Source organism: Pleurodeles waltl, chromosome 3_1 (genome assembly GCF_031143425.1).
Source record: "Pleurodeles waltl isolate 20211129_DDA chromosome 3_1, aPleWal1.hap1.20221129, whole genome shotgun sequence".
Taxonomy (NCBI): Eukaryota; Metazoa; Chordata; class Amphibia; order Caudata; family Salamandridae; genus Pleurodeles; species Pleurodeles waltl.
The window spans coordinates 710,157,593-710,170,359 of NC_090440.1; the positions used below are offsets into that span (position 1 = coordinate 710,157,593).

At 45.6% G+C, this 12,767-nt stretch overlaps 1 protein-coding gene across 7 annotated transcripts in view; it reads left to right on the forward strand.

Annotated features, from left to right (window-relative positions):
• The window catches only part of LOC138284541 (CYFIP-related Rac1 interactor A-like), a 121,417-nt gene that overhangs the window by 78,499 nt on the left and 30,151 nt on the right, over positions 1-12,767 (forward strand). The gene's annotated exons all lie outside the window — the stretch shown is intronic.

Genomic DNA, 12,767 nt, shown 5'->3' on the forward strand with positions numbered 1-12,767 from the left:
GATGAATGTGTGCAAGCAGTGTTGTTGTATGTTGAGATTGACAGTGGCGTGCACTGCAGTTGCCTGGTGTAAGAACATGGTTAGCCCCCTCTTCTTGCCTGATGTTTGATGTAACCTAGAAATTGTAGTGCCCAGTGCCCCTGCAAACCAGGTTCCCTGGGCCAGAGCTCTTTCCCTAAAACTGTTGTGATGCATTGGCACAAATGGATACACCTTTAGCTACCACTATAAGTCCCTAGTAAAAGGTACCGTACTTAGGTACCCAGGGCACAGGATACTAGGGATAGGCCGCTGAGGGCAGCAGCACTGATTGTCCCACCGTCTAGGGCCATGCATCCAGATACAACCAGCACTGCCATTGCAGTCTGAGTGTCCTGTTGCAAAACTAAAACACAAACTTGAAATGGCACACTGCCTGTGTGCCCTGTCCACCATACACTGCATACACTATGGATAAGACACCCTTCTAGCAGGCCTTCTAGCCCCAAGGTAGGGTGCACCATATTATATGTGAGGGCATAGCTGCATGAGCAATATGCCCCCACTGTGTCCATGCCAAACCTGTGACATAGTGAGGGAACAGAGCAGCCATTTTAATACATATCCTGGATACTTGTCAACATGAATTTCCCAGCAACACGATGGCCACTCTGAACCCTGGGTTGTTTGGTATCAAACAACTCAGAATGATAAGTGTTGTATTTATCCTTAAATGTAATCAGGGGTCACCTTAGAGGTGCCCCCTGCAAAAGCTAACTATCCTGGCATGGTTGCTGATTGGTCCTATCCAGCCTGTCACCTCCAGACACCCAATCTACAAACTTTGGGACAGAGATCCGTCTCTGGGTTGTAGAACAATGCCCTTCCTGGGTGGAGGTGCTAACGCCCCCTTCCTCAGGAATGTGCACTGCCCTGGTGGCGAGCTTCAAAGGGCTTACCACCTTTGAAACACGACCCCCAGGCCTGCTGCTAGCAGCAGATGGTCAACCCCTTCGCAAACCCCCACTTTTGGAGGGAGAAAGGTGGGAAACTACACAAAGGGTAGAAGGAGTGGCCCCACCTGGCATGTACCACCCCTAAGGTGTTTCCTGCAAGGTGGACACTCCACTTCATTTTCGTCCATCCTAGATGGTAGGAAAATAGTCAATCAGGGATAGGGAACTGACCCTTCCCAGAGGAAGTGGTCACTGTAGTGGGTGTAGCCAACCAAAGGTAGGTATCCCACTAGACACAACCAGGTTCCCCCCTAAAATGCCGACTAAATTCAGTATTTAGAGGGCATCCCTAGACCAGATAATCAGATTCGACAGACAAATTGAAGACCAGCACCAAGAAGATCCAAGGCACGAGAACTGCGGATGTGCTGCACAAAGAAATAGCATTGAACCCTGCCTGCTGCACTCAAGACCCGAGAATCGCCGCTGAGGAGCTGCTGGACAACTGAAAAAACTCTAAAGAACCCCAGAGGATATCCAAGCTTCGAAAATCACACAAGAACTCCCTCCAGAGTGGAGGTACCACTCTGCAACTGTAAGAAACCAGCAAACCAGTAAGGATCACTTCAATGACCATCCGCTAACTCCCGAACCAGAAGCTGCAGCTGGACCTGACACACACCGAGGACCGCGAGGACAAACCCTGCAAATGTGCCAAGTTTGGTGGCACTGCGCCCTCCAGTGGTCAAACCATACCAGTACCCTGGGTCTGGTCAGCTAAGGTCAGACACCACGAAAACCAGCCCGCGTGGGGTTGAAAAAGGACCAGGAGGAAGCCCCAGTCGAGGGACTTCAGAAACACCCCAGTCCTCCCGCTGTCCTGTAAACGACCCTTGAACCGACTTACCTCCAGCTTCAAAGGGCATCTTTGCGCACAGCTCCTGGCTCACCGATTCGCTCTGTACCCAGCCGCCCTGTGCCCTGCAATGAAGACCCTGCTGGGCCCTCAGGTCCCTAAATCCTTGCCACCTCGACACTCCAAGGGGACCCCAAGGAACCGCATCCAAACTTACCTGTGCAATCCTTTTCCAAATGGTCCCTCACAGTGGCCCTGCATCAGCCCCGGAGACCTTTCTCTACTGCTCCTGCCGGACCTGGGAGCCACTCAAACTTCTCCAGCTGGCCCAGTGTGCCCACCGATGACCTCCACCAACCTGCAAAAGAAGAACTTGGTAAACCAACTGTACACTTTTATATGTATTTTTAAAGGTGACTTTCCATTGATTCCTATGGTGCCTAATTACGCACAAAATACTTTTTATTAAACTTCAAAAATCCACATTTTAAAAAGTATTTAACCAATTATGCTAATCTTGATCTTAAAAATTACATAAAAATATGAAATATTTTTTATAAATTGGTCTAGAGTTATTCCTTTGAGTGTGTGAGTTGCAAAATTGATACTGTGAGTACAATAAATGCTTTGCACTTCTCCAAGATTGGCCTAACTGCTGGACCAAGCTACCTTAAAAATTAGAGCATTAGGTGATCTAGTTTTTACCTCTGTAAACCGTGTGGTTGCCTGGACCCCATGCACAGTGTACTTAGCTTTGCACACTAAATAGAGGGCGAGCCTCCAACATTTGGTGGGTCAGCTGTAGGATAAAAACTTTGGATTTGCTGATACTTCTTTGTCAATTTTGTGAGAAAACAGATAACTTTCCAAATTGCCTTTAGTTAATTATTTTTGATTTTTAATTGAGTAAACATTTTGTGCAAATTTTTTAAAATTATTGTTAGGGCCCTGGTTAGGACTCTAAAACTTTAGCAAAAAGTTTTTAAAAAAATCCTTACTTTAGTTGGCCTATCCAAAAAGTGGATTCTAAATTTCTAAAAAGGTGTCAACTTTAGTAAAGTAAAAATGACAGATGCAGAGACCAAGACCCAGGAGGTCGGCTTGGAACCTTATGAGGCATATAGCTATGACCAATTAAAGAGTCTCTGCAGGTTGGACCAAATTTGTACTGGAAAAAGCCCAGTACAGTGAAACTTAAGTTTATGGTGGCCCGGTATAAAAAAGATAATCCCCCACATGATGGAGAAGATGATGCATCCGTACTGGGTGAAGATGTTCCTGTGGATAATGGGGATGAGGGTAGCTCCTCTTCTACCAGAAGCTCTAGTTCACCCACAGAAACAGACCTGGGCACTGCCAGATGGAGCAAGAGAGAGTCAACACATGGAAACAGAGAAATAGAGAAAATAATTGGGCTTAGGACCCATCTTTGGTGGCAGCATACAAGCGTTGAGGGAGAGATCTTTCAACATTAAACTCCCAAAAGGAGTTGTCCCTCCCTTCACTGAAATGGATGATATAGTCAAATGGTTTTCTGCCTTTGAAAGAGCCTGCACTGGGTGGGAAATTGAGAAAAAGCATTGGGGCACACTGTTGTAGGATTTATTCTCAGGAAAGTGCAGGGATAGGCTCATGGCACTAAATGAGGCAGATTCTAAATTCTATGACCTCATGAAGGGTACCCTGATTGAGGGCTTTGGATTTATAACTGAAGAGTACAGAATAAAGTTCAGGGAGGCTTGAAAAACTCAGAGCCAAACTTGGGTAGACTTTGTAGACTATTCAGTAAAAATGCTGGGTGGTTGGTTAGCTGGATTATGATGGGATGTATAACCTGTTCAAGAAAGATCATCTGCTTAGTAATTCTTTCAATGATAGGCTACCTCAACATCTGGTAGACCTGGGTCCACTTTCCCCTCAAGAAATGGGGAGGAAGGCAGACCATTGGGTCAAGACAAGGGCGACCAAAACTACCTATGGTGGGGGAGATCAAAAGAAAGAGGCCAAAAAGCCCCCCAAGGGAAAGATGGGAGCCAAAGCAAAAATAACAAAGAGTCTTCTTAAGGCCCCCAAAAACCTGCACAGGACGATGGACCCAGAGACTCCCCACAGTCGGGGTGGGTACAAAGGTAGACACTTTGATCCAAGAAAGGCTTGGTGCTATGACTGGAAAACGAAAGGGCACCAGACTGGAGACTCTAGCTGTAAAAACAAAAAGAATGGCTCTAGTCAATCTGCAGTAAATGTAGTTGCCAATCTCCAGATGGGATCAGAGGTGTGGCCTGACCATGTCAGTGACCCCACAGAGGCAACATTAGTCGCTGAGGGTGGGGTAGAATTATCCTGTGCTGTCTGGCCAAGTAATATGCAAAAAATACAGACAGCACCCTTTGATTAATGGGGAGAAAGTGGAAGTACTGAGGGACACAGGAACTAGTGTTACAATGGTAACTCAGCACTTGGTCCACTCAAATCAGTTCCTGGTAGGTAAGTCTTATCCTGTCACCAATGCTGACAATGAGACAAAGTTCCAGCCCATAGTTATGGAATCCTTTGACTGGGGGGAGTAATAGGGCAAAAAGAAGTGGTTGTGTCCTCATCCATCCCAGTAGATTGCCTGCTTGGAAATGATCTGGAGCATTCCCCCTGGGCCGATGTAGAACTGAAGACCCATGCAGCAATGCTAGGGATCCCTGAGTGGGCATGTGTCAAGACAAGGACACAGAGTAAACTTCAGAGAGAAAAAGGAGAGCTGGATCCTGAAATAGAGGACCAGCTTCCCAAGAGAAAAGGCAAGACTGGGGGACCAGCTTCAAAACCGATCCCAAATCAGGATCCCTCTTCCCAGGAAGAGGATCCAACCTTCTTGGAGGGAACTGAGCCTGAAGAGCTTGGGCCTTACAACCCAGAGCTCTTGGGCCCAGAGGGACCCTCCAGGAAAGATCTGTGCCAGGGGCAGAGGACCCACCCCACTCTTGAAGGCCTGAGGCAGCAAGCTGCACAAGTAGAGTTAGGGAATGTCAGTGGTACCCACAGGCTTTATTGGGAAGGGGGGCTCCTGTACAGTGAGGCCAGAGACCTCAAACCTGGTGCAGCCAGGAGGGTGGTAGTGCCCCAGCAGTTCAGATAATTTCTCCTCACTATAGCCCATGCCATTCCCCTAGCTAGGCATCTGGGCCACAGTAAAACTTGGAGTAGGTTAACCACTTTTATTGGCCAGGAATGTCCCAAAAAGTGAGGGACTTTTGTCAGTCCTGCCCCACCTGCCAGGCCAGTGGCTAATCAGGTGAGCACTTAAAGGCTCCCTTGATGCCACTACCTGTGGCTGGGGTACCCTTTGAAAGGGTGGGGGTCAACGTTGTTGCCCCCCTTGACCCTCAAACAGCATCAGGACACAAATATATACTAGTGGTAGTGGATCATGCCACTAAATAGCCTGAGGCTATACCCCCTTAGGACCATTATTGCACCTGCAGTTGCCAAAGCCCTCCTGGGTATCTTTACCAGGGTGGGGTTTCCTAAGGAGGTACTATCAGACAGAGGTTCAAACTTCATGTCTGCATACTTAAAACACATGTGGAACAAATGTGGGGTGACCTATAAGTTCACAACTCCATACCATCCTCAAACCAATGGGCTGGTTGAGAGATTTAACCAGACCCTAAAAGGCATGATTGGAGGACTTCCTGAAAAGCTCAGAAGGAGATGGGATGTCCTGCTTCCTTGCCTGCTGTTTGCCTACAAGGAAGTGCCACAAAAGGAAGTAGGTTTCTCTCCATTTTAACTTTTGCTTGGGCCCCCTATTAGTGGACCACTAAGTCTTGTTAGGGAATGAAGTCTCTCAGAGAGCCCAAGCAAGATATTGTGGACCATGTGCTTGGCCTACATTCAAGAATGGCTGAGTACATGCAGAAAGCCAGCAAATATCTTTAGGCCAGCCAGGAGGTGCAAAAGCTCTGGTATGACCAGAAAGCTGCTATGGTAGAGTTCCAACCAGGGCAGAAAATTTGGGTGTTGGAGCCTGTTGCTCCAAGGGCCCTCCAGGACAAATGGTCTGGGGCCTGTCCCATACTTGAGAGAAAAGGAGAGGTCACTTTTCTAGCTGACTTGGGTAGTTGCAGAAATCCAAAAAGAATAATACATGTCAACCACCTAAAACCCTACTAAGATGGAGCTTATGTGACCATGTTCATGGTTACAGATGAGGGACCGGAGGATGAGAATGACCCTTTCCCTGATCCCCTCTCCAACAACCCACAAGATGGTTCTGTGGATGGAGTGGTCTTATCAGACACCCTCACGGAACAACAGCAAACTGATTGCAGGCAAGTCCTCAATCAGTATGCTGAGTTATTCTTTCTGACCCCTGGAGAAACAAACTGGTGTACCCATGATGTAGACACTGGTGACAGCTTGCCTGTCAAGAACAAGATTTACAGACAATCACACCATGTCAGAAAGAGTAACCAGGCAGGGGTTAAAAAGGTGCTGGAGCTGGATGTCATTGAACCCTGAGAATCCCTGGGCTAGCCAAGTAGTTTTAGTCCCCAAACCTCACTCCAAATTGAGAGAAAATGAAATGACGTTTTGTGTGGACTATAGGGACCTCCATTCTATTACAAAAACAGATGCACACCCAATTCCAAGAGCTGATGAGCTCATAGACAGACTAGGGGCAGCCATATATGTGAGTACTTTTGATTTAACATCTGGGTACAGGCAGATTTGCCGGACCCCAGGGGCAAAAGAGAGGTCAGCATTTTCTACTCATAGTGGGCATTACCAGTTCACTGTTGTTTCCTTTGGACTAAAGAATGCACCTATCACCTTACAGAGGTTGGTGAACCAAGTCCTTGCTGGACTGGAAACTTTAGAGCAACGTACCTGGATGACATAGCTGTCTGTAGTTCCACCTGGCAGGATCACCTGATCCACCCAGGGAAGGTCCTTGAGGCTCTACAGAAGGCAGGCCTCATTATCAAGGTCAGTAAGTGCCAGATAGGGCAGGGAAATGTTATTTACATGGGTCACCTGGTTGATGGAGGCCAAGTGCAACCCCTCCAACCCAATACTGAGACTATTCTGGCTTGGGAAGCTCCCACAACCCAGACACAAGTCAGGCATTTCTTGACTTGACTGGGTAATATAGGAGATTTGTGAAGGATTATGGCACTATAATTGCCCTCTCACAGAAGTAACCTCCAAGAAAATGCCCAAAAAGGTTAACTGGACAGCAAGTTGTCAAAATGCCTTTGACACTCTGAAGGAAGCTATGTGCTCTGCTCGAGTCCTACAGGCACCAGACTACTCCAGGGATATCATAGTCCAAATAGATGGTTCTAAAATGGGGATAGAAGCGGTCCTTTCCCAGAAAAATGATCATGGACTTGACCAGCCAGTTGCTTTTATACGCAATAAACTTCTCCCTAGGGTACAAAATTGGAGTGCCATAAAGAGGGAAGCATTTGCTTTGGTTTGGGCCCTGAGGAAGCTGAGGCCCTACCCGTTTGGCTCTCAATTCATAGTTCAGACTGACCACAGGCCCCGTAGCTGGCTACAATGGCTGAAGGCTGAATACCCCAAGCTGCTTCAGTGGTCCATTTCCCTACAGGGAATGTCTTTCAAGTGGAACACAGACCTGGGACTGCCCATGCCAATGCAGATGGCCTTCTCAGGTTCTTCCACTTAGATGATGATGACTCACTAGGGATAGGGTAGTTTCACCCTCTTTCATTTGGGGGCAGGGAGAAGGTGTAGTGTGAGAAAAGGCCTCTTTTTGACATGATTAGCCCCCACTTCTTGCCTGATGTATGATGTAGCCTAGAAATTGTAGTCCCCAGGCCCCCTGCTAACACGGTTCCCTGGGCCAGAACTCTTTCCCTAAAACTGTTGTGATGCATTGGCACAAATGGGTGCACCTTTAGCTACCTCTATAAGTCCCTAATAAACGGTATTTAGGATTCCAGGGCATGCTTATTAAGGGTAGGCCCCTGAAGGCAACAGCACTGATTGTGCTACCCTCTAGGGCCATGCATCCAGACTCAACCAGCACTGCCATTGCAGGCTGAGTGTCCTGGTGAAAACTTAAAACACAAACTCGACATGGCACACTGCCCGTGTGCCCTGTCCACCATACACTGCATACACTATGGATAAGACACCCCTCTGGCAGGCCTACCAGCCCTAAGGCAGGGTGCACCATATTATATATGAGGGCATAACTGTATGAGCAATATGTCCCCACTGTGTCATTGCCAACCCTGGGACACAGGGAGCAAACAGTGCAGCCATTTTAATACATGTGCTGGACACTTGTCCACACAAGTTTCCTAGCTACATGATGGCCACTCTGAACCCTGGGTTGTTTGGTATCAAACAACTCCAGAATGATAAATCCAAACTGGTACCAGCATTGGATTTATCCCTAAATGTATCCAGGGGTCATCTTAGAGGTGCCCCCTGCAAAAGCGAGCTACCCTGGCATGGTTGCTGATTGGTCCTATCTAGCCTGCCACCTCCAGACACCCAATCTACAATCCTTGGGCGAGAGATCCATCTCTCTTTGTTGTAGAACAATGCCCTTCCTGGGTGGAGGTGCTAACACCCCCTCCCTCAGGAATGTGCACTGCCATGGCACAAAGCTTCAAAGGGCTTACCGCCTTTGAAACTCGACCCCCAGGCCTGCTGCTAGCAGCAGATGGTCAACCCCTTTGCAAATGCCACTTTTGGCGGGAGCAAAGGTGGGAAACTACACAAAGGGTAGAAGGAGTGGCCACACCTAGCATTCACCACCCCTAAGGTATTGCCTGTGAGGTGGACACTCCATTTTATTTTCCTCTATCTTAGATGGACTGAAAATAGGCAATCAGGGATAGGGAAGTGACCTTTCCCACAGGAAGTGGTCACTGTAGTGGCTGTAGGCACCCAAAGGTAGGTGTCTCATTGGACACTACCAGATCCCCCCTAAAACGCCCCTTAAATTCTGAATTTAGTGGGCATCCCTAGACCAGATAATCAGATTCGACTGACAAAAAGAAGACTGGCACCAAGAAGATCCAAGGCATGAGAAATGTAGACCTGCTGCACAAAGAAAAGGCACCAAAACATGCCTGCTGCACCCAGGGCCTGACAATTGCTGCTGAGGAGCTGCTGGACAACTGGAAAACCCCAGAAGACCTCCAGGCTTTGAAAATTGCCTAAGAGCTCCTCCAGAGTAGACCACTCTACAACAAGAAGAAACCCTCAAACCAGCAAGGGTCACTTCACTGACCAGGCACTAGCTCAGGAACCAGAAGTCGCAGCTGGACCCGCCGACACACCGACGACCAGGAGGACAAACCCTGGAAGTGTGCCAAGTTTGGTGGAACCGCGCCCTCCAGAGGTCAAACCATACCAATACCCTGGGTATTGGTCAGCTAATGTCGAACACCAGGAAAACCAGCCCGCCTGCGGCTGAAAAAGGACCAGGAGGAAGCCCCAGTCGAGACTTCAGGAACACCCCGGACCTCCCGCCAGAGTGCACCTGTTGTCTTGCAAACAACCCTTGAACCGACTCACCTTCAGCTCCGAAGGGCATCTTTGCACACATCTCCTGGCTCACTGGTTCATTCTGCACCTGGCCGCCATGTGCCCTGCAACGGAGAACCTGCTGTGTCACCCCTTGTGACCTAGACACTCCAAGGGGTCCCCCAAGGAACCATCTCTAAACTTAAAGGTGCAGTCCTTTTCCAAGTGGTCCCTCGCAGTGGCCCTGCAGCAGCTCCAGAGACCTTTCACCGCTGCTCCCGCCAGAACCAGGAGTTGCCCGAACGTCTCCAGCTGGCACAATGTGCCCACCAACAACCTCAACCAACCTGCAAAAGAAGAACTTGGTAAACCAACTGTACGATTTTAAATGTATTTCTAAAGGTGACTTTCAATTGATTTCTATGGTGCACAGTTATGCACAAAAAAGACTATTTTTCTTAAACTTCAAAAATCCATATCTCAAAAAGTACTTAAGCAATGTTGATAATCTTAGTCTTAAAAATGACATACAAATCTGAAGTATTTTTTTATAAATTGGCCTTGAGTTATTTCTTTGAGTGTGTGAGTTGCAAGATTGATACTGTGAGTACAACACAGGCTTTGCACTTCTCCACGATTGGCCCAACTGCTTGACCAAGCTACCTTAAAAATTAGAGCATTAGGTGATCAAGTTTTTACCCCTGTAAACCAATGTGTTGTTGCCTGGACCCCCTGCACAGTGTGCTTAGCTTTGCACACTACATAGACAGACAGCCTCCTGCACTTGTACACAAGTGCCTTCTCTGTTTTTGTTTGCTATAAGGTCTGCTGGCACTTGTGTGCTAGCAGTAGTGCTGCATCTTGGAACTGAGCTGTACTGACAGTGCTCTTATTTAGGATTACGACATGCTGGCAGTGCTGTGGTTTAGGACTGATTGTGTGAAATTAATGTTTGCTGACAGTAGCATAAACAAATAATTTTTCAAACACTTGCCAGTATTTATAAATATGGGTGGTTGTTTAGTGACTGAATTGGAACTTGGAACCCAGTGACCTGGGCTCTTATCATGGATTTGGTGTATTTTTCTGGACAATTCACTTTTACTCCCTGTGCTTGAAACTCTAAATGTCAAAGCAAATCTATTTAGGATCCTCACTATGAGGCCATACATAGGTTTTGGAGATTTCGGCTGGGTCCAGCACAATTTTCCGCTGGCCGTCTATTATGGGGGGAACTGATGTTTGACTTTTTAAATCCTTCAAGAAGTTTTGATCTTATTGGTTGTCTGAGGTTTGGGGGACTTTCCGCAAGACTCTGAACAATGACATTGTGATTTAAAATGTATTTGAATGATGCCATTTACATAAAACTTGAACAGAGACTTTCTTTAATGTAAAAAAGAAGTCTCCTTATCAGGTAATTTTGAGTGAAAGCCCCTCCCCGGATAATGCAATAATGCATTGAGAAAAATGGCTTAGAGTGGGTAGTCACGGCAGAAGATAAACATACTTAGTGAGATTTTCTTCTGTTTTTAGACAGGAGTAAATTATTTTAAAAGATGGCTAGTGAATTGGTGAAAAAATAACTATTGTAAGAGTTATGGTAGTTTATACTAGTGAGGGGGATGTTGATGCATTGCTGCTACTGGAGTTCCCCACGCCTGGCCAGAAACATAATTACTAATCAGGCAGAATATTGTGGGGGCACTTAAAGGTACCCATTGAGAGGCAAGATGCCGAATAACACCAGATGCATCAGGGTGTGAAAAATGAAAATATAGGGTTTTCTAAGGACAAAAAGGGCTTGTACAGAGCTGTCTTTTAAGACACAGCTAATATAGTGTATGAAGCTCAGAAGTGGCAAAACCTCACACTATTTTATAATGGTCCCTCTTACTAACAATCGTTACCACCATCAAGTCCATTCTGGTGTAAATTATGGGAAAACTGTAAAAACATTACAAAATGTTGTTGCACAACAATTACAAAACAGTGGCGCTAGTAAATGACTATTAAATCTTTTTTATATATACATGTTCTAGTATCATTTAAATAACTGAAGCTCTGAACTAAAGCTTGAGACAGCCCAGTCAGCACCTGGACCTGCTACATGCAGTTTGCTCGCAGACCCCAGAGAAAGCGATTCACTCACTGAGCCTGGTATCTTACCAGCTGAAGGACACTGACTGCCCCAGGGGTCGCTAATGAAATACAGCTACTGTTGCATTTACATGCATAAGAGTCAGAGGATGAGCTGTGCAAAGAATTCTATTTGTTTTCTTTTAATCCTATTATTGTCAATTTTCCTTTCAATTAAAAGACATAAGCACTGCATTAACACGTTTGTGACATAGAATTAAACATCGAACTGATAGTTTTATTGTAAACCGTATCGTTAAGTACACTATCATTATGAACTTGACACTTTAGGAGGACTCTTTTTACAATCATTTTTCAAGTTTCTATTGTGCAATATTGAGAAATTATTGTTTGGCCTATGTGTGTTTTTTAATCCATTATATATGCCAAAAATAAGAGCAAATAGGAAATAAAGAGCAGGATTAACCATGTAAACAGGAAATTAAATTGACTATGATCACTTTGCATCGATTTGAAACACTGTACAACCTACATAAAGGCCCAATACATGGTTCCCGTATGACAATTGCAAATCATACGAGCTATAAATTCTAAAGAATAAAATAAGCTGAATAAAGTCATATATTAGGCCCTTCAGTTCGAGCAAACATTACTTTCCAGTTTTACACTATTTTGGACACAGCCATATGATGCTTTAAACCCCAGTTTCAATTCACTGTGACCACTTTACACTATTTAAAATGAACAATATATAACCTTCATAAAGTCACAATACATTATTTCCACAAACAGCCATGAATTCCAAAGAATAAAAGAAGCTGGATGAAGTAATATAATCAGCACTTCAAGTGGAACAAACAATAAGTTTCACTTTTTTACTGTAGAAGACACAGACATATAATACTATGAATTTCCCAACCATCCTTTCATCCCTCTGAATACCCCTTTTACTCACGAAGTTTTTTGCTGTACACACCATTACCAGCTAGAGAAAGTGCATATACAATTCACTTAAGCTTTAGTGGTGAAAGGATATAGTTAGGTTTAAATAATTTGTATCTGTTTTTTTTTAAAAAGAGGAAGATCAGTATATGAACAAAATATATAAAAATCAGAGAAGTACAGGAACACATATCTCGTCCATAAACATTAGCTATATTACAATCACAGCAAGGCTTAGATAAAGCAAAGTTAGGGCCTGATTTAGATCTCGGCGGAGGGTAATACCCTGTCACGAACATGACGGAAATCCTGTCCACTGTATTACAATCCCATTATAGCCTATGGAGATCGTAGAACGGCGGACAGGATATCCGTCATGTCTGTGACAGAGTATTCCATTTGCCCAGACCTGTCAGGCCTTAAGTCTG